The 23,864-nt window shown below is 29.5% G+C and overlaps 1 long non-coding RNA gene across 1 annotated transcript; it reads left to right on the forward strand.

Moving 5' to 3' along the window:
• Nucleotides 1-569: 569 nt before the first annotated feature.
• On the forward strand, nucleotides 570-5,776 carry LOC132730840 (uncharacterized). The gene is made up of 4 exons (XR_009625805.1): nucleotides 570-640; nucleotides 4,140-4,297; nucleotides 4,990-5,226; nucleotides 5,657-5,776. It is a non-coding gene; the product is annotated as an uncharacterized LOC132730840 (long non-coding RNA).
• Nucleotides 5,777-23,864: the final 18,088 nt, after the last annotated feature.

Genomic DNA, 23,864 nt, shown 5'->3' on the forward strand with positions numbered 1-23,864 from the left:
TTTTGTTACATAACCTCTTTTACGTATTCAGAACTTTTTAACTTGCTTAGGCATACATTTTTGACCTGCCATTTTATCAAATCCTTCTGTTTTTACGTCGTATTTCCTCAAAATATATTATATTTATGCTTCGCTTATTAAAATTAATTAAAACAGATTCATATTCCTATGAACAAAAATATTCATAGAACAAACCTAAATACACAGATTTCGATTGCTTTATACCTGACATAGTAATATCTTTCTAGTATTTATTTACATTTTGTCGGCTTTCTATTGACCGCATAACGGAAGGAAGTAAAAAATATTGAAGTATACCTCACCTGAAAGATCGGGTAATTTTGGCGTATCTTAATGAAAGTTACAATTCTTTTATCACTTTATTTTCGTCCTTGTTAAAAATATATATAAGCGACATATTTCAAATACACGTAATATTTCATGGAACTATGAACAATCGCGTAAGTTCTTTTAATTTTGTACAATTTGGCAGATATACATTTCGTATGGTTACCCGACTGTTGTAAGCGTGATAAAAATTATTGTTTGTTAGAACGGGTACCAAGTAATCTAACATGGCGGAGATGTAGACACGCTGCTGCGGAAAATTTTCTTTTCAAATGATTTTAACTTATTCACGGTAAGATCGGATGTATTGATTATAATTTATACACTGGTACTTCCTTCAATTTCTTTATTCTACAAATAAACAAACCGATCGGCCATGTTGTACGATGACATACCATTTACAAATAATTTACTTTCGTTTTCATTCATCAAAATGTAAACAACAACAAGAGGTTCTCACATGGCCTGTAAAAACGATTTAATTAATTATATTTTATTTCTTTGAAATATTTATGCAACTTTATTATTAAAGTATAGCTTTGAAGGTATGTCAGCCTGACCTTTATATTGTATTAGAAAAATATTTCCGAAACTCATGAAGCGTAAAATGACATGAATGAAAGTGCATATACAAGTAACTCGCTATGGTGTACTGATGTGCTCAAAATTAATGGAATTTAATGTGGATATATTATTTATGGAATTTATTTCAATTGTTGTGTCATTGTATTTAATAATTTGAAAATATTCATTTCTTGGATAACTTGTGGTGAAAACTTGTTGTGAACATATTGCTTGAAATTTAAGAAATATTGTAGTGGCAACTGTAATTTTTACCCCACCAGGATGGGAAATAAAAGAAATAAGAAAGGTAAAAGACAAGTTTTTAATAAGACCACTGGAATTCATAGCTTGAATTATAAAAGGAAAATTGTGATGAAAGATGAAAAGTTGAAAAATAAGTTGAGGAATCTTAAACATGTGGACCCATTCTATATTAGGCAGAAAAAGCAAGGTTACAAATATATACTAAGTAAAATAATTATTCAGAAAGCCAGAAAATTTAACATGACAAAGAAAACGAAAGACTTCATATAACGTCATTAAAAGATAATTTAGAAGGTAATAGAGTTATGAACAATCATAAACTGAAAGATCACATTTTAGAAATATCTTCACATGCCGCTCTTTGTACTGAAGCTCACATGAAAGCCCTTTCAAATGACAATGAAATTGTCCTCGAAAGTGAAAAAAGGAATGGTTTCTATACCATCATCACCTGTAAATGCCAAGGATGTGGTAAGACATTTGAACTGGAAAACAGTGAGAAGTTTGGTTCAACAAATATGGTGGATATAAATGTTCGTTCAGTTTGGGGTAGCATGGTAACAGGAGGAGGTTGTTCTTCCCTCAATGAAGGTTTTGGAACTATAGGTGTTCCGGGCATTACAGAAAAAAAGTATTCGTCAATTGAGACAGAGATTGGGCGTATGTGGAAGTCCCTTCTTGATGAATAACTTGTGAAAACAGGTCAGGAAGAGCGTGTATTGGCAGAGGAAAATGACGAATATTTTAAGGTATTCCAGCAATAACTGTCATATGTGATGGAGGGTGCAGTACGCGTACCCACAAACATAGCTACAATGCCATGGCTGGAGTTGCTGTCATCTTTGGTGCAAGAACAAAGAAACTTCTTCATTTAGGTATCAGAAATAAAATTTGTTATATATGTAGCCGTGCTGAAACTGCAAATGAAGAACCAGTACAGCATGAGTGCTTTAAAAACTGGACTGAATCTTCCCAGGCAATGGAAAGTGATATCATTTAAGAAGGTTTTTAAATTGTGAAAGACAACATGGAGTAAGATACGTGCATGTAATAGCTGATGGAGACAGTTCCGTCTATGCAAATATTATAAAGAATGTACCTGTTTGGGGGCAATATGTAGAAAAAATTGAGTGTGCTAACCATGCCACTAAATGCCTTAGATCCAAGTTAGAACGCTTAATATGTGAAAAACCCCATTATAAAGGAAAATGTGAACTGACAAGAAATAACATAAGAAGAATTTGTTCTGGTGTAAGATGTGCTATTGTAATGCGAAGTGCTGAAACCAAAAAATGACAGCAATTAAAAAACTTAAACAGGATATAAGAAATGCCGGGAGACATGTCCTTTACGTTCAACAGATTTTTGTAAAAATAAGGAAAAAAATACAGACATAACAAAATCAGATGATAGCAAAACGGAAAATACCAATAATGATGAAGAAGATATTATAATAAGCCAATGCGAGTACTGGACTGACTCGGTAAAAATATTCTGAAACTGAAATTGAAATGTTACGAAAGGGCGGTAAGACAATATCACAGAAAAATTTTAATATTGAAGAGTTGTTAAGAGACATTTTTCTATTTTTGAATCGTCTATCGGAAAAGGCAAACCGACTTATTGGTAACTTTACCAGTAATTTAGCTGAGTCATGGATGAGCATAAAATGTAAATTTGAAGGGGGTAAAATGTTAAACAAATGCTTCCGTGGTTCATTTTACGCAAGATGTTATGGTGGAGCATTAAGGTCTTTGCTAGGTCCAGCATGGTCACCATGAGTTTACAATCAGCTTACAGATTAACGCCAAGATAGAGTTTTTATTAGTACTATAGACAAAGGTTTGTACGCTACAGGTGTACTAAGCGTGCCAAAGATAGTCAAATAATCAGGAACAAAAGGAAATTGAAGAAAATGAAATCATCTCTTCAAAGCACCAGTAAGAAAGCAAAACAAGAATACGGCGAAACTGTGCTGCAAGATACAGCCGATATCAGTCCATCACAATTAAAAAAGGAATGTGATATGTTTTATAAATCCAGTAATCTACATGCAATAGTAAATTAATTGAACAGCATACACGTGGTCAGTCAAGTAACCTTAACTGGTTTGCTTAAAGAAATTAAACACTCACAAGTTCCGTATTTGGAGAAGTGATGTCAAGATCGCAAAATAATAACAGTCCCTATTTAGTGAAAAGGCTTCTCTATTCCAACTAACTTTAAAGGTAACATGTATACTTTGAAAGGTTTAAGTGAATAAGTGAAGAGGATAATGCAATAATTGAATACATTATTTTGAAAGAGAAAGATGAAAATATTAAATACAATATTGATGTTCCGGGTTTAATTGTTGACAAAGATAATCCTTTTTTAGCAGCCTCAAGCGATAAGTAATACTTGGATCCAAAGGACCTGAAGGTCTCATTGAAATTAACACTTTATTACAGAACAAAAAGCAGTGATCAAAGAATCTGCAGAAAATGATAAAGCCTTTTGTTTGTCAGTGCAAAATGGCATTTTTCAACTGAAAAAAAATCATAAATATTTTTACCAAATACAAGGTCAGATGAATATTATGAATTACAAATGGTGTGATCTAATAATTAGAAGAATAAATCCACATGATATGTTAATTTAACGCATATACAGTGATACAGAATTATGGAAAAAAGTTATGATTTCCAAATTAAAGGCTTTCTATTTCACCCACATGCTACCTGAATTAGCAGTTCCAAGACATGGTACTCTATCTGGAATAAGAAAACCTGAGTTTCCATGGGTATGTTCAAAATAAATGTACTTCTAATTTCTTATACTAGTAATGTTTTGGTTTCTTTCACCATATTTACATTTGCATAAATATATTTCATCCTATGTAATAACTTACCATTTATAATAATAAATATATATTAATTGTAACCTATATCTTTTGCCTAATCCTTCATTTTTATATTTTACAGTTTTGTGGTACGTCATGCAAGAGATCAGAGAAAAAACACTCTAAGAGAAGTGAAGTTGACAAATTGGACCAAAAAGACTTGCATACTGAGATTAAGACAGACACAGATATTTACATTGCAACCCCATTAATACCAACACCAACACAATCAAGTAAAAGGTGATTTATTTTAATGTATATAACTATATATAGTTAATATCTTTAAAGAATTCTGTTAAATAGGAAATATTACCAATGTGAACTCTTTTAAGAGCTGTAAATTTGTTTAGGAAATACCAATATGGAGAAAACATGAAAGTGTTCTTTAAAGTCAGGTGCTCTTAAGTAACAGGTAATTTTGTTTCTTAAATTATGGAAAGGGACAATTGAAATGTACTTTTTAAGTACAGTTGGTATTTCGCAGTATTAATGTTTAGATTGCACAGTATACATGTATAAAGAAGTATTTTAATGATGTTTAGAATTTTCAATATACCCTTATTTGAATTTAATAATTTTTGAATGAAGCTGTTTTATTAATTTATGTTCATGTACTTTTTCACTGTGTACTGTAACACAAATGTTGACAAAATATTGTGCAGTACATGCAATCCTTTCCTATCATGATGAGTATAAACTTATATTATTGCCTTTATACAATATTCGCACCTGTAAATTATTCTCAAATTAACTTTTGTTAACTATTTTTAAACATTAATTTTGCATAACATCCAAATAAATGAGCAAATTTAACTTGCAACTTTATTTTAAGTTTAAAAATGGCTAAAAATTATAAATATTTATTTCAGATTTTAATTGCCTTCAACATGTATTTGAAAGGGATAGTTAATATTTTTTATACAAATTTGCAGATCAACACGTTTGAGAAAATTAAAATTCCTTGGGAGGAGAATCAACCACCAGTGGACAGAATCAGACGGCTCTGTGAAATGGTACAAAGGCACCGTGCTTTCTGTTTCTTCTGGAAAAGACGGAAATCCTGATGTAGCATATGAGGTGCTATATGAAGGCGAAGACGCGTCATATGAAGTTGATTCTTTGATCAAAGACTATAATGAAGGCACCTTAACTTTCATAGATTTGTAATGGTATACTTAATTTCTCTACCCAATTTATAGTATACCATGTACTGTATGTTTTTATATTTAAAAATTGTATTTAAAAAATATTTAAATAACATTATGCATAATATCTTTTAAATATTAATATCATATTACAATAGCTTTGAATGTAATTAATACTCTATAATAATTTACAGTTTCTGAATTTATGCTTTTATGTTTAATTAATTTTGCAAGAAGGTCATGTTTCAATTCATTTTAATGAATTATTACAAGAAGGAATATTATCCTGCTTATCTTATGGATTATTGCAGTAAAAATTTTTATCAGTAAGCCATGTCCATAATAGTACACCATACTTAACCTTGCATTACTTTTGTGTAATTGGATTTAGATAATGTTGTGTTTACTGGCCTTATTGGAATATAAATTTTCAATTGATAAGTAATTTTTTCAGGTAATGGAGATTCAGTGTCACTAAAATAGATGTTACTTTAAAAGTTTTCATTCATCATATCACATATTTATCATTGGAAGGAACTTTATTTTGACATACAAGTTACATGTGCTGCAAACTTATTCAGGTAAGGCTTTTGCTTTTATTTTAATTTATTTTCTTCTTCTTTTTAGGCAATGTAACAGCTTCTTTATAGGTAAAGGATTAATGCCTCAACAGTCTCCTCTTCAAATGTACCTCAGAATACTTCAGTTGAAAGTTTTAATTTTTGACCTAAAATTTTCAAAAAAACAATATGGCTGACATTTGCACCTTAAGTAGTGTTTTTAATCACAGTTATATCTTTATTTCATTACAGTATCTTTCAACGGTTCTCTTTGTGACATTATGCAATCGAATATGCTTTAGCGCATACACGCTGTAAAGGCGGTAGATAGTTCGCACAACAAAATAAAAATGTACTAGTTTTAAGAGAATTTAAAATTAAATTTAAAAGAATCGTTGTATCAATCCACGTAGTAAATGATAAAATAATAATCTTAAGATACGTAAAAATAAAATCTTTCAGTCTTAAAATACAAAAAAGGTACTTCAGCAGAAGGAATTGATAACAACTTAATGAAAATGCTTGGCAAATAAATATTTCTTAACATAAGTTTGTCGCATTCCGAACAACAATCTCATGGAAGTTTCATACGAGTTATTAAATTAATGCACGGTAAGTATATTTACTTTTTGTTATATAAACAAAATTGATTTTATATTATCGGTAATTATAAACATTCTAAAGTCAATACCAAGGCGTAAAAGACTTAACGTAATATTTTTGTGCTATAGCATATTTCAAAACTGCTACATGTCATAAAAAGCCTTATGTCTGTTAAAATAGAGATAAACAGAATCCCTAAAGAAAGCCCAACACGGCAAAACTGAAAATGTTGTTAAGCCGTACACGAACTGTCACATTGCTGCTTAAACTCATTTAACTATTTATCATGGATTCTAAGTCTCATAAAGCTCTCCTCATGGCTGATCATCTTCATTTAGCAATGACTTCATGACTTATGTTCTCTCCTATGTTTGTTTGTTGTCATGTTGGACTCATTTCTGGTTCATATGTGTTGCTGGCTTTTGTTATGGATGCGTCCATGTAATACCTTCTTTCCTTATTGATCTTTGTTTTCATATGTCTGTGTTGAATCTTTGTGTAAACTTGTTTAAACAATATCTTAAAAAATAAAATCATACCTCATCCACCTGTATGGTGTTTATATTTGTAGTTATAAGATACAGACCTCTTGCCTGTTAAATCAGAGTCCAGAATTTAGCCCATAGATGTGGAAAACAAACAAAGAAGAGTTTGAAGAGTCGAATTTGAATTAGTCATTTTAAAATCATGGAATCTCATTGGCCGTTCTAAAATTAAATAAAATGTACAGGATAGTTCTTTAACTTTCTAGCTATATTCCTGTTTAAACATACTTCCTCCCACAAAACATTTTATCTTGTATTAAGATATCATTACACTGTCTAGTGAAACGTTTATTTTAATATGTTAGAACTTACAGTTGAAGTGTTATATCGTTATAAATTTTGTTGAAAATTGCAGGCCACAACTAACGTTCATGATCATGTAAGTTTATTCATGAACATGAAACTATTGAAGAACACACCATTTATGATGTTCAATAAGTGTTCAATATATTTTATGATCATTGATGCTGTCAATTGGTATAAATTAATGTTCTAATTTGCATATCAATCAAGTTTTTATAAATCTAATTTTGCACTGACTGCGTAGGTGTTAGAAAATGAGTTCACTTACGAAACCACAACAGATTTATTAATGAACACACATCTTTAAGTGGTCCATTTTCAAGATCAATAAGTACATTGTTTATTCTGTCAAATAAAATAAATATGTATCGAAAGTTTAGAAATAAGAAGTTAACCAGGTTTGCTTCTGCCGAGAATCTTATTAAAAGATACTTCTCTTGTTTCTTTTTGGCGTCTTACTATTTCTAAGTTAAGCATGAAAGGTATTGACATTGAAGCATGAACACATCTAGGTTATAATTTAGTTTATTTTTAACCAGCTGATATTGGCATGTTTGTCCCAGTTGAAGTTCTCGTTTAAGATGCATTTTATACCTCTCATTATGATGGCTTTATTTGCTATTCCTCTATAAATATCCTATAGTGACATAAAAACATTGTTCAGGAGAATAATTTATATTCTCTTGTTTATTAAGAATGATTTATTCATCCTGTTTTTATAGAGTTATAACTTCCGGTAAACGGCGGTGGTGATATAGTTGCAATCCTATACTTCCGGTTTGTCGTAAAACACATATTTCATATACACATCTTGCGGTTTATTGAATTTGATTTATCCAAGTCATGATAAAAAGATAACAAATATTTCTTGATCCATACATTGATTTACTGCAATCGTGTTACGTACGTTCAGAATCATTCTGAGCACAGGATGTAACTTTATTTCATATATTTTATATCTGCTTCATTTGCATTGAAGATAATAAAAGTAAAGCAATGTAGATTTTATTTCGAAATAAGATAAATAATTAGAAATGGTCCGTCTTTAATTTAGAATTGACAGGTCACTTAAAATGACCGTTCACGTTTAATAAACATATGTCATAGTTTTTGTCATTTTCTTGTATGTAAATCAAAGTGTTATTTCATCTCGTTTTCTTACCATCAATGTATCAACGTGTGTTGCCGAAGGTTATACATCTTACATTACTTGACTTTCACACTCAAATGAGTTGAAATGGTAACTTTACAGGTAAAGTTACAGACGATAATTAATTAATTTCAGCAGGAACATATCCAATGCATTAACACCAAAGCCACAATGTTGACATATAGACATATAAAATAATAATAATAATAAAAACAAAATCCCTTAAGGTAGACCACTGCTAATGCATTATCTTTACTTTGGAGAGTATTCAAATAGGCTAGAATCACTTGTCAACTGCATTGAAACTCAGGGGCGTGGGTTCAAACCCCAGAAGGGGTATTTTTCTATTTTTATTCTTTTTAACATTATATATGTGTCTCTCAGATCGGTGTTTGATTTTAATTCTATAATTATTGTTGGTATTTATTTGCTAAATAATGCCAAATTTTATACCAAATATGATACCAGATGTCTTTTCAAAGTTTAATAGAATAAAAACTTCACGGTAAAAGTATGTTTTATTTTGCAACCAACATACTTTTAAGAAAATTTAGGCAAAATTTGAAAATATTATTATTTGTTTCTTAACAATGAGCAATAGGAAAATATTTTTCATAATGAAGATATTAAATATTATTAGAGTTTCCTCATTTCTGAAAAAAAAAACAACTTTTTTAATAGGAAAGTTTTAGTTCAGAAAAATGTCCATAACTTCTAAAATATACGGTAAACTTTATTTGAATTTTGCATTCAGGTCACCTTTAAGGCATATAACTGTCATATGTTGACAATTTTAAGTTCCTTAAAGTGCCCATTATGAATGGTTCACCTTAAAAAAACCCAACACTGTGAAATTGATAATATTGTATACCAGGATTGCTTGATCTTGTTCAAAACCAATAATATGGTCATTGCTTTATAGCAAAGTCTGCAGGAAACCTTGTATGAAACAAAGCAGTTTTATTAAAGAATTTTTCACATCCGTTATTATAGCTCCACCAGTAAAGCAAGAAAGTCGTCATAGTTATGACCTGTACTAAGTTGGTGCGATCTTCAGATATGTAGTGAAATACCCTTTAATATAACTATGATATAAAGAATGCAACCAATACGTTAAACATGTTTTACAAACAGCCTCTAAATAGTGCAGCTCGATTAATTGTTATCAACGGGAAAGAATATGCATTGTTATTGTTACAGACGCGCAGTCTGATCAGGATCCATGCTGTTCGCTATCAGTTTCTCTACTTGTAAAAGGGTTTGTAAGCGAACAGCATGGATCCTGATCAGACTGCGCGGGTGCGCAGGCTGGTCTGGATCCATACTGGTCGCAAACACATTATGTTGGTTTTGTCGTGGCGCGGCTCATATATCAAAGCATATTACGTCGACTCAAACGTTTGTTGCAAGGGGCAAATATGATATTAACCATTCAGTCTCCTTGTATTTCATGTGAATGTGTGATTGTTAATGTTTCCAAAATGATATCCATGAATTGAATTGTAGCAAGTTTAAGAATAATAAGACATTGTTGCTTCTGTCTGTTAATTAATTGGATAGCCGCTATTGTGTCTATGTATCTTCACTTTTGTCATTTTATAATGGTAGAAATTATTAGTTGATATTTATGGTACATTAATGATGCTTAGAATAATGCTAACGATAATTAACCTTCCTTTAAAGTTTTAAGGCTATATCGTATTTCTTAAAACTGTAATTATTTTCGCATTATCTGCTCAACCTTGTGTTATTTTAATCTTCTATTTAAAGGTGATAAGCTGTCTTATGCATATACACGCAACTTTAAAATGTTTTTATTGTGTTGTGTTGTAGTTTGTTCATTATCAGAGGAAAAATAAATCTCAATATTAATGCATGTTTACTCATTTATATGTAGTACATATTATTCAATCTAAAATAAAAGCAGACGTAATATTTCAAATCTGTTATATGGTTATTTAACTAATACATCAAATTACACAGAAATGCAGAATTTAAAATTTTGGAAACAAAGTGATCCCTCGGAAGCATGAATCACAACAAAATTACAAGAGAACTGCAGAACAAAATGTTTCTTAAAACATAATTTGTATAAATCAATAGTGTTGAATAATAGAAACAACTACTGTATGTTAAATGTTAAATGTTTATATTGTATTAATCAATTTTGCATTACTTTACACTTTTATTTTTTTGATCATTTTGCAAGGACATCATATTTTGCTTTTTTTTGTCCATTTTAAAATTATTCTATTGTTACTGCGACCTCAGTATAAAATGTAGTTTTATACGTCATACGTAAAGAAACAAACCATTTAGCATGTATAAAAACGTGACAAAGGATTATATGAGACTACTTATCTACATCTGTAAAACATACAGTCTTTAAATGAACTTGTCGCAGCATGACATCTGAAAAATTTCAATTTCAAAGTTTAAATTTTATGAGAATATTAAAGTTAACAAAAAGTTAAATCCATTCAGTAATTTATAATTCGTTCTTATTAGTTATTGTTAAAATTACGTTCCTACTGTGAAATTACTTATCTTACTTATTCAAATAAAAGGGAAATATCCTGAACAACAAACTAAGTCTTCGATATTCTTTCTCTACGACAGTTACTTAAAAAAACGCATTTTTCCAATTATAGGGAATGTACGTATCTATATGTAAAATTTAACAATACCTGTAGAATACATATAAATAAAAATATATATTTATATGGTCGTGACAGAACTAAATAAACTTACCCATTTTCATGTTCAAATGTTAAATTTTGGTTAAGTCGGTGCTAGGGGGCGTGGACGGTAGTTTGCCCTTGGCACTAGCGTTCATGAACAGGCTCAATTAGATCTATCCTGCAACATTTTCAATTTTACCGTGCGGTACCTTCTTAACGTATTATTATTTTCTCTATTGAAATTCAAAACTGATAACTGCATCTATATCTAAATTTAACATTTCTCTGTAGTATATTTATAAATAAAGACTGAACTAAATAAACTAAATAAGCTTGTATTTGTGCAATTATATTAAATTTATTGTTTGATAAATCTTTTCCATTAACAATAGCATAGTGTTAGAATTTTTATCATATAGTTTTATGTTAATTTCATTCGCAAGTGAATATTTATGCTATAATTAATCTATAATGTGCGTTATCGCATGACTCTGAATGTTTACGTTGTTATTTGTATCCCATTATATCATTATATTCAGTACCCTTTCAATAGGGATCTCAAAACAGTATTAATATATAACAGAGCTGGATTTTTCCCTTGATCTTTATAAGAAGAAACACAGCAGTTGAGTATTTTTATGCCTTCTATACAAAGTTTAGTTTTTACGTGTTGTACACGTTTTAATTTGTATTCAAATGTAATATAGTGTATGTAGCTCAACCTGTATATTTTAGCACTTTATTAAAAATCCTAATCAAACGATGGTAAGAGTAACACTAGCGCTCATATTTCTTTACAACAATGTTTCTGTGCTTATCCAACCAACCAGGGGCATCTACCATAATTCTGTTTGGCTCTTACGTTTTGGGGTTTACGATGAGAAAAATCGAAATTCGGTCATTTACTTGTACCATATATGTATCCAAGGTTCTAAGTGCGGAATTTAATCTGTTAAGGGAAGAAAAAGTATAAAATGATATTCCCTGTCTTATCATAATTCTTATTTCTATTAATCATGCGATAAAACAGTTATAGTACATCGAACTCAACTGTTATTTAGAAATATCATTGCCTGGGTCTCATATCGTTTTTATTCCACAGGCGTAAGGACTCGATCATTTTCTGTAGGGAAGTACCCGTAATGTCGCCCCAGGCAATGATGTTCCCAAGTGATTTGCGCTGCAACCATTCAGACAGTTATCTTTCTTTACAAACATGAAGAAATATTCTTGCAATGCCAGGGGCTATTATGCGCTGATGGAGTTAAACAGCCTGCATTACCGAGCTGTCTGGCAACACTTTATACTGTTTGCTGCGCATGTTAAGCGTATTTGTATAAACAATCACGAATAGTTACAAATACAAAGTATACAAGGTCAGAAAAAGGTTACTTTATAATCTGTTCATACACGCTTTTTAATAGGGGCGTAATTTCTGAACTGAATTATTTGAAAGAGAAGCAATAATAAAATATCACGTATACATGTACACTGTAAATGAACTTTACATTGTTGACCTCGAATCATAAACTTTCAATATGATACGATAATAAGATTTTAATGCAATACAAATTGCAAAATGTTCGACAAAATGTATGCCGTAAGTATGATTGTATTGTTTGTTTGATTAAGAATAACACATGACGCCACAATTATAACAACAATGATATTAGCAATGTCTGAAACAGCCTTGGATTAAATATTTAATCTGTTTGTCATACTGAAATAAATCTTCAATTATCTTCGGTATTATTGTCTTTGGAAATTAGAACAGAAACGATTTAGTATTCTAAAACAAACAATTAAGTGGTCAAGATGTAAGATATGATATTTATGAACAATATTAAGGTAATGAGATAACCATTAGATGATGTTTTGATTGTGCAGCTCTTAACATGCAATTAGTTAGATCTCTTATCTTTATCATTTCCTACTTTGTCTTTTTAAATGTGTTGAAACGTTTAGGTAAGATTTGCAATGTTACTTTCAATGAACCCTTAATATGATTTGTAACACTGTGCTCGTAGTTAGCTTAAATGGTTGATTTACTTTCACTTTTTTACTTTTTTAAATCTTCTAACACAAGCGTTTAAACTTAGATATTTGGTATATGGTATTTTAGATGACATCATTTATTTTAAGCACTTGAAATAGACTTCGGTGAGCGATCAAGAGAACATCATGATCAATCTGACTTAAGTTCAGATCTACACATTTCATGTTCATTTTGATTTGGATTTCCCGCGAAAGTATTTTTTCGCAATGCAATCAACCGGATTTTTAGATATAGGCATGAGACGAAACATCAAAATTTAGTGGTCCCTGGAAGTATAAAAAATATTAATTTTAGTTAGAAAAAAATTGTTTGAAGTAATTTGAAACCAGTTAACTGGGAAAAGTAGACTCAACTTTTAATGGGCATGATTTTATTGCCAGTCGGCTTTATGGACAACACCATGTTTGCTCTCGAAATCGTGAAAATTACATACTCAGTATTGGTTTTCCAGTGGTTAAAATTAGAAACCGCATCGCTTTCAAAATTGTAAAAGCTCGCCGATTATTGGCTGTTTCAAAGATTACAATTAGTTGACAACCTATTGCTGATTGTCAGATCCTAATGCGTAGCGTTATTTAGGAGCTTACTTTAATCAGATTGCAATTTTTGAAACGTTTTTATATTTCTGTGACAAAAAATATAAGAATCAAATTTATCGTTTCCAAATCTGTTGTTTCGTACAAAAACAAAAGAACGAGGTTGGGTTTATTTTTCAGTTGGAAGGGAACTATGGGATGTGAGTAGGATACAAGTATCAATCTTAAATATGAACGGGGAAGTTTGCTTTATGAAAGTTGCCAAAAGTATCGGATCGAATTTTAATTAATCTTAAATTAAAACTAACAGCAACATAAATTGATACGGATAAAGAGTTACAGAATAAATTTAAGATAGAATTAAACAAATTGATTATGCAATACTTAATAAACTATGTTATATAATTTTAGTTTAAAATTAACATGTTCATTACACTGGATCGAATAATACGAAAAGCCATTCATGGTAAACGGCGATTGTAATTTCTAAGGTAACTGTAACACAAAATATTAAAAACAAGTACAACAGTGTAAAAGTTAAGTTGAAGGAAGTGTCGTTTGAGCGAATTTGTAGAATATTATTTGATAAAGAATTTCTTTTGATATAAATATCATTAAATGGGAAATATCAGAACACAGCAGCGATTGTTTGGCGTGTTTTGTTTAATAGATTTATATGGTTAGTTAATTCCTGAATGATTGGGCTATTACATATTTAAATATAGAACTGTTTCCAATATCATTGTATATTTTGTTCTATGACGTTTGAGGGCTATTTTTACTGACAAAGATTTAAAACCGGTGTGGCGTGAATTTTGTCAGACCCGTGAGGAACGTAAGACATACGTACTGCGCATGTTCAGACAGATGTCGGACTTGGCCGTGAGAGATGTAAGACTTTCTGGTGTAAACCGTGTTAAGAAGCTCATTAATTGATCAAATTGTAGTTCTTCGCTTTATTCTTGAGCATAAAGCCATATTCTACGATATCTACCTTTATTTAATGTGTGGATGAAATATTGTCCGTCTTTCGACTTCATCCGTTGCCGATGTCACTAAATCATGTTGATGTTCATCTAGGTACACGTTATATTAGACAAAAATGATCACTGACGTATTATCTTTATGTAAATCTAAAGTAATGTGTATTTTTAAATTATTACTTATGGTTGTTAAATTTATTGAATATGACATTAATTATCTTGCATCGGTTCAAGACAATTTATACGTACAATGAAAGTCATCCTACATAAAGTACGCAAATAGACTAACAAACGTAAGTAGTGGTTTTATATTTTTTTCTTCATCAAACGAAATTTACATTGGCTGACGGGCAATCAACAAGTTGAATTTATAAGATATGTATTCGTCGTCTCGCCAGTGAAAGCACACATTTAATAGACACCTTTGTAATCATGGGACAAGTAAACGACCGTAAAATCCGTTGTTTTAATTAAGTTTGATATATATCTTAATTGTGAAATAATAACTTTTCAACTTCCTTTAACCAATCAATATTAAAACAGATGTAATCTATATTTGCGCTACCACGCGATGGTGTATAATAGAGAAATGTACTTTCACATGTGAGTGTTTATTATTGTTACTCGATTAATTCTTACTGTGGTTCACTTTCAATTGGTCATTGAAAACAATGTTTGCTTTAAATCCAGAATATGATGCTTGAATACAACATTTCAGCGTGTGCAGAAAATGAGGCGACTTTTCGCAAATTATAACCTATTAGGGAAACAAGAATATTAGGCAGTGTATGATTTCTCAGTTGCACCACTCCTCTTTATTGGATATAAAAAAACATATTTCCCGTTATTAATCTTTTTAATGAATTACCAATGTACTAATTGATATGTATTGTGAAGGTTTGATGTTATCTTAGTAAAATATAACATAATTTGTGGGTTTTCAACATATTTGTCATTAAAGGTCTGATACTTTGCTTCATACATATAAGGCAAGGTAATAAACAAATTGTTTACGTGAGAAAGAGTAAATACAACTGTGACTTGCAATGTTTTAATATTTTAAGGATATGATATTCGATTTGTCAAATCTGTAGACAAATTTTGTAAAATCTCGTAATCTCTTAAGAGTTTGAGATACATTTTGAATGAGTCTTAGACATGAAAATAATCAAGTCATCCGGATATATCGGTTGAAAAATGTAACAGGAAACTTCAATTTAAGTTTTAAGCGCATCTTTTTATTACGAATGACAGTATTTAATAGCTTTTAACCAATTTGGAAAATAAAACGGATGTTAACATCCCGTCATTTCATCAACTTTCGTTTTATAATATAAATTATAAACAAACGGAGAGCAGGCAAAACATGTCAATTAGGAGCAAGGTATTCTGTTTAAGGAATTTTTAATTATACATTATTAGCCTATAGATATACTTGCTCAAAATGAGACCCAAAGGGATAAAAATACAACATTTGAAAATCGTAGTACTACAAAGATCTGCTTTGCACTTAAAACAAAAAATCTTATGAAAATAATAAGAAAGGAAACACACATATATGTTCATTTATTTAAATTCGATATTTAGTGACACAGTGATTTTCAGACCAATTTGAGTAAAGATCCTTTAAATGCTTTTTACTTTTATTCCTTATTTAATCGGCAATTCTCTAATCGTTGTGCTTATATATCTGACCAAACCTTGTATTATTTAGAAACAGGTTTCATGATACAAATTAGGTTGAAATAAAAGTATTTTTTCTTAGATACCTCGTCCGCAGATGGCGTTATACATCTCGGTAGGTTTTGTTATCCTGATAGTAATGCTTAATTCATTTTTCTTAAATGTTTAGATATTTCGGAAATTCTTTGGACTTTGCAGCGAAAAGCACAGACTGCACGTATTCTGTTGTTGAAAAAAACAACAAAAAACAACAATTCAAATGCTACATGAAGAGAGTATGATTTATGTAGGTAAAAGATGAAAACATAAAAAAAATATGAAAATACAATATGAATTATTCAAGAAAGAAAAAATGGTATTGGACATGTATTAATTGATTGTTTCATAATGGCCAGGCTTTATATTACCTTAACCTTGCATTCTTTCAGGGTAATTATGTGACCAAATTAGATGATCTACCGTAGGCTCTTTAATATTTTATTTTCTTTGAGCAAAATAGAAAAAAAAACGGAATCCCCGAAGAATGCCAAAAATGACCAAATTGAAACGTTGCAGGGTTGGTTTGACTGAGCCTGTTGTTTGAGGGTAATGGAGAGTGCCTTTGTAAAGAGATTATTTAAGTTGCTATTTTATTGCTCAAAGCAACTGCCTTTTGAATTTAAGTGTCCTTTATATTAATATCCATATTCTCTGCGTTTGTTTCAAATGTTCAAATTAATGAAATATATGTTCTGGTTTGCATTGCTCAGATTTGAACTTTGAAATACATATGTTTTATTAAGTTCAATATACCAAATCATTTTAGTTCGATTCTGTTGGAAACTATGAGCTTATTGAACTCTCTTGAATCAATTCCTGGAAAAACCCCCCTTTCCCTTAACCATTTAGTAAATGAGCAATAAATTTTAAGTTTTTCTTGGGTCACGCCCAACAACGGATTGCCCCCCGGCGGTGTTTGAATTTACAAAACCCCCGTTTTTAAATTATTAGATTACTAGTCCCGACCCCCTTTTTTCAAAATCGGGCACGGCGGCACCCTTATTTTTTTGAAATTCTTTAAAAAAGGTTTTTATTTTTTCAACTAAAAGCTTTCCCAAACAAAAATTCCAAACATTCATATTTTCACTAAAAAGATCTCATATTTTTTCTTTTTTTTCCAGAATTTTTAAAATGGACCCCATAATTTCTGAAAAATAAATACAGTAAAAAGGGTGTAACAACTTTTTTTGGGTTTTGGGCTGTGTAGAAAGTGGAGAAAACATATTTTTACTTAAAAATTTCAATTTAATTTTTTACTATTTTCTTTAAAAAACAGTTTCTATAAAATAACGGGGGTAGAAAAATTCGAAATTTAGTTTAAACTTTAAAAGGGTTGTATTTACCATACTTAAATTTCCTTAAACATTTAAAAGATGCAATTTGGGAATGAAATAATTTTCAAAAATTTTAAAGTTTCCAAAACTAATACTTTACAAATCTAAAAAAATTTTTTTAGAAAAAGAAAAAACCCAAAATTCTTTCCAAATTTCCTTTAACTTTTTTCTTCCTAGTCCGATGAAATAAATTTGGGCCCATTTGGGGGTTGATAGCGTTCCCTTAAATCTTTTTGAAATTCCCTGACTTTGGTGAAGGGGGAATTTAATTAACAATGTTTGCCCGCCCCACCACCCTTTTAGATTTTTTTTCCATTTTTAAATTTTTTAAATTTTTCGTTTTTCTTCCGTAATTTCCCCAAAATTTAAACCCTTTTCTTGTTTTTTCCCAAAAACTATATCCTTAAAAACTGGAGATGCGAAAAGAAAAAAGTAAAAAGGGGAAAATTTTTTTGCCGGTAAAAGTTCGTGATGCTCTTAAATTGGGGGCAATTCTTTTTGTGTTCGAAAAAGCCTCGTTGTTCGAAAATTTAAATTTGGGGGAAAAGTTACTTGTTTTATCAAAAGTCATCTTCCCTCACTATTTAGTGTTTTATCAAGACTTTTCCTCTAACTTTTGTTTTCCGGGAAATTTCAAAAGGAAAACGATTTTCCGAAACAATTCTGGTGCTCTCTTTATTTAAGGGTTTTTTTAACCTTTGTAAAACTTCCCTTTAACAAAAAAATCTGGTTTGTCTTGCTTAAAAATTATGTTTTCTGATGACTCGGAAATTCCCCCTTTTTAAAAAAAAGTTTCCCTTTAGTCAACAAAATTTCCTTTTTTAAAAAAAAAAATCATATTTGAGTCAAAAATTTTTTCCCCTTATTTTGTCTGGTTTTTAAATGGGCATCTAAAAATAATTCATTGACCTTTTTAACCAAATTTCCCCTATGAAAAAATCGGAACTTTTTCAATTTTTCTTTTTCGCAAGATTTTAGGGGCAAAATTTTTACTGTGAATTTTCTGGGGAAAATAAAAATTGGTTTCCAAATTCATATGGATTTTTTTATAAAAAACTGTTTAAAAACACTGCCCGCCATTTTTTTGTTGTAAAAATAAAAAAAAAAAAACTTAACCCCCTAAATATATAAAAAACAAAAAAATTAAAAACCCTTTAAATTTTTTCCGGGCTTAAAAGGCAATTAGAAATTTTTTTTTAAAGGGAAAAAAATGATAAAATCCCCAAATGATCGTTTCCTTTTTTTTTGATTAAAAAATATACATTTTGTCTTTTTTCGTCTATTTTTAATTTTACATAATAAATTCGTGGTTCGTTAAAGGGTTTCGTTTTGCTTTGCTTAAAGTTTTTTAAATGTTTTAACGAATTTTTTTAATGTCAAAATTTTTTTTATTCTTTTTTAAATATTGTATTTCTGACCCCCAGGGATATTTTATATTAAAGAAAGGACAAAATGCTTTTGTTGAATCGAAAAAATTGAAAAATTTACGTTTTAAATGGGCTATTTTGGGTTTAAAAATTGTTCAAAAAGTAGAAAAAATGTTGGGAAAAATTTTAAAAATTTTAACAAAAAAAATTAAGTTGGGGGCCATTTTGCAAAAAGCACTGGAAATTAAAAACATTTTCTTTTCCCTTGTCAAAATTTCTGACTTTGCTTTCCTTTTGTCAGTCCCCGACTTGCGTTGCTAAAAAAACACTTTTAAAAAAAAACATGAATTTTCCCTTTTTTAAGCACTCCCTTTTGTTTATCGTTTTTCCCCTTTTAAAACAATGGAAATTTAAAAAAAGATGAATTAATTCATCCGGATAGTTGAATAGTTTCTTTATAGTTTAATCGAGCGGATGTTTATCATTTTTCTTGATGATTTTATTATGGGGGAAATTTGTCTTGATACAAAAATACCTCAGTCATTGTAATTCCTTTATTAGCCAAACCGTCCTCTTTTAGCAAGTAAAAAGCTATAAAACTATTAGTTATCTAGACATATTTGATAGTGTCATTGTTTTTAATGGTTCACATGAATTGATTGCAGGATACATGCTCAACAGTTTAGATACAATGGTCTGTAGGGAGTGTGTCATAATGACACTACTTCACGGGTTATTGATTGTGCATTTCGAAATCGAATAGAAGAAATAGAGGATTTGAAAGGTATGTTACAGCCATGAGTCTTCTTTTATTCCATATTTTTATTTTGTCTATTTATTCCACTATTATTTATTTTTATATCATGGACTCTGTCAAGCCATAATCTGATTTTCGTATTACAAGAAAATAAAACTCGGGAAAATATACTAAGATTTTAAGAAAAGTAAAGGGATTCAAGATTAAAGTAATAATTCACATGTTATGCGCCATTATACATGTTATGACTTTGTAGTATTTATCATCATATTTCTAGTGCGTGACTACCGCAATAAGGGCTATTTTTGTATATTTTGATATTTTTTCACTTCACAGTATTTTCTTTTTAAATGCATTTTCAATTTTTTCATGAAAATTAGCATTTGTCTGGAGGCTTGCGGCTTAAAGAAGAGTACGCACGTAAATAAGTCGTTGATTTATTGCTTATTCCCAGACCAAATGTTTTTACCAGAACAATGTATTAAGATTATTTCTATTTATCAACATAATGAAAGAGAATAACAAATTGTGAATATTTGTTATTAAAGGTATATCAATGGAACAAAAAGATATCAACGTGTAATATTAAAATAATCCTACAGATCCTAATTGCGCGTGCTATTCGAAACAAAACCACATTGAAAAGCTGCCAGGAGGAATAAAGATAAGCTAGAAAAAATATTCAAGATTTTTATTATAAATAATAACATCCATTTAAAAGACATTAGCTTTTGCTGACCTTTGAACTTTAATGGACAAAAAAAATTTCAAATCAAAAACTGGAGACGGAAAACCTATATCTAGGTATGAGAGATTTTTTAATGTAAATGTATACGCCAGATCGCTGCTGTCTGTTGTTCATGAAACATTTTTTTGAATTTTGAGAAAAAAAAAAAACAAAAAAAAAAAAAACCAAAAAAAACAAAAAAAAAAAAACCACAGCAAAAACACATCCAATTTACCATTATTAAAGAAAAAACACATGTTTCAGTGAATTTTGCTTACACGATAGCATTACTTAAGGCTTGTTACCCATCTTTAAGTTGAAGTATAATATTTTGGTCCGGACCATTCTATTCTGTTAAAGTACACAAAACATGTGTGTTAAATTAGAGGTATATTCTATAATTTTAACTATTTCGAGAATTGATCATTAGATAATGAAAAAAGCATAGTTTTACAGTTGCTTTTTTCAATCATAAGTTAAAGCTTTAAACACATTATACTGATAGGAGAAATATAGATTTATATTTCCAAGTGAATTTTTGTGATTTTGTCTTCAACTAAATCATTCTTTATATTTTGAAACAACATTTCCCGACATCCTGTTTGTAAATAAAAAGTAAAAAAAATATTTGTTCAAAAGGCAAACTAATTATAAGAAATGTATACGATTTCCTTTTACATGCCGGTTTTATTCTTTTCATGAAGGTGTGGAAATTGAAAATAAAACCAAAGACAAGTTCAGTAACAAGTTTAAGCCAGAGAAACGTTTTACAGCTATCTCATTTACCTTAACAACTTAAACGCAGGGGTTGTAACCTTTGGCTTAATATCCAATTATATATATCTACCATATCATTATGTGACAAAAATGAATCTTACCTAATTTTTTAGCGTTTACAGACCACGTTTGTTTGTAAATGACTAATACACATAGAACTTTTACCATTGTCATGGCAACTATTTGAAATGTGTTCATCACCATCTGTAACCTGAAATGTAATAAATTATTTTTTTTGTTAGAAACTAATTTTATTATAATAGCATTGTGATAAATTGTTCTCGAAGAAGAAATATCAAATTTATGACGACGACAATACAACGTGTTAATGGCGTTGTACTTTTTGATAAAAAGTGTCCAATATGTTGTTTAGTTTGATAATAAAACAATATGTTCCTTTGTTATAAAGGTACATACATAAATGTCAAGAAAAACATGCTATCAAAATAAAGAGATTATCGGCTTCATGTAAGAGAAACATAAAGAACGCCCAACAAGGAAAATTGAAATTGTCGTTGTGTCCATTCTTTTGACAGTTGACACACATGTTTATTAAAGTATTGTGCTGCTTAAAGTCAGTCCCATATAAGTGATTGAAAATAATCGGTTCATTTGGACAGATTACAGATAAAGAGAAAATAGAATAATGGTAGAATTCTATTTACCATACTATTGTGCAATCAATCATATATCAAGAAAATGAGGATGGAAACAAACAAATAAGAGACAATTATTGGCAATAAAAAGAAAAAAAAAACATTTTCAAGGTTAGAAAACGATTTTAACTTACTTATTTATGAGGGTTTATAAAAAAATCTAATCAATTGAATTAAAATATTAAAAGAAACATATTTTTCGTAAATTAAATTGTGAACATTTAAATTTGAACATACAAATCACGATATTTGATTTTAAATGTCAAAACCTAAACTTAAAATCCTATATTAAACGTTCAAATGCTTGACAATTAATTATGAATAATTGAATATAAAATTTCTAAGCATTTATTTTGATATTTATATTTAAAGCAATTCGTTTTGAAAGTTTTCTTTATTCTTTTTTGTTTGGAGAAACATGTTTCATTCTAATCTTTTAAAATCAAGATTACGAATACAATATAAATAAATAGAAACAATAATGTTAAAGTACCTTTACTCAGTATTTTTTTAAAGATTTGAAAATTTTTATGGTTATTCGCAGTTAATGAAATTCCAGTCCAACATGAACATTATACGGGAAATGTTATCAATTTTAAATTACAAAACCAAAACAATGTTTTTATGTAAAAATGTTTTGATCTACTAAAAAAGATCAAATATAAAAACTAAAATGAAATATCAAATGTTTTTTTAGATTAAAGTTTAAAAAAAAATACGGAAAAAAAGCTGTTTTAATGTAATTTCAAACTAACAACATTTAAATTTAATAACTTTTTGACGATTTCTGTTGTAATATAGGTATATTATATCTATTTTATCTAGACGTTATATTCATATTATTAAGTGCATTTAATGCTGGTATTTCTTCTGGTATTTATCTATCTAATAACGAGATGATAATTCAGAAACTAAATTGTCCTCTGTATTTAAAATTCTAGCACATAGTTCTATAATATATACATATAAATTTAAGGGTTTTAGTGGATTTTGGATTGAGAAATATTTAAAAACAAATGATAAAAAGAGGAAATCCTATGAAAATTAATTAAAAAATTATCAACAAAAAGGAACAATAACAAACAACCTTAAAACCAATAATGATAATAAACACAAACCACTGTAATAACGGTATATTGCAAGTTGATACAAAATATAAAATATTTGTATTCTTTATATTACAATATGATTTCAAAAGTTTTAAATATAAAAATATATTCATTATATCCAAATATAACTAGAATATCTCAAGAAACATAGATATAATTTGTCTCTTACCTTTTGTGTCCAAGTCCAGTACCTACTTTAACTGTTTTAATTTTTCTCTGTTCACGTCTTACTTTTATATGCTGCCGGAGTAGAATTCTTTGATTTCATTAACGTAAAAACGTAATAATATATATATGTCTATAGTTTCATAGTTCGTCACATGTAATATGAACCGTTAAAGACATTTCCTTTACCAGTATAAAATAGTAACATCGATGTGTGAAGCTGCCGTTTGTTTTATTAACACAACTATAATTTGGTATCGGATATTGTAACGTAGTTATAATAATGAAAAGAAGTGGGAGCGTTATCCGAACATATCAATGAGAATACTATCTATACTGGTCTAAAATTTCACAAACATATACAGTCTTTAACGGAATTGTTTAGAGCGTCATCATCACGTCAATTACTATTATAATGGACAATGGAGGTCGATCGGATGGGGAAACTGCAGCGTTAGAAGTTTAGAAATATGAATAGAAATGTAAAAAATATATCCAATATCAAGGTTGTTATGAGTTTATGAAAAATATTGCAAAGTAAACTTTTTTTATTATTTGCATTAATAATTTACAAAAAAAAATAAAATGATAGTTTGTCTAAGATTTAACAGTCGACATGTTTTTTTCCAAG

The sequence above is a fragment of the Ruditapes philippinarum genome, unplaced genomic scaffold (assembly GCF_026571515.1).
Source record: "Ruditapes philippinarum isolate M1 unplaced genomic scaffold, ASM2657151v2 ctg827_1_1_1_1, whole genome shotgun sequence".
NCBI classification, from domain to species: Eukaryota; Metazoa; Mollusca; class Bivalvia; order Venerida; family Veneridae; genus Ruditapes; species Ruditapes philippinarum.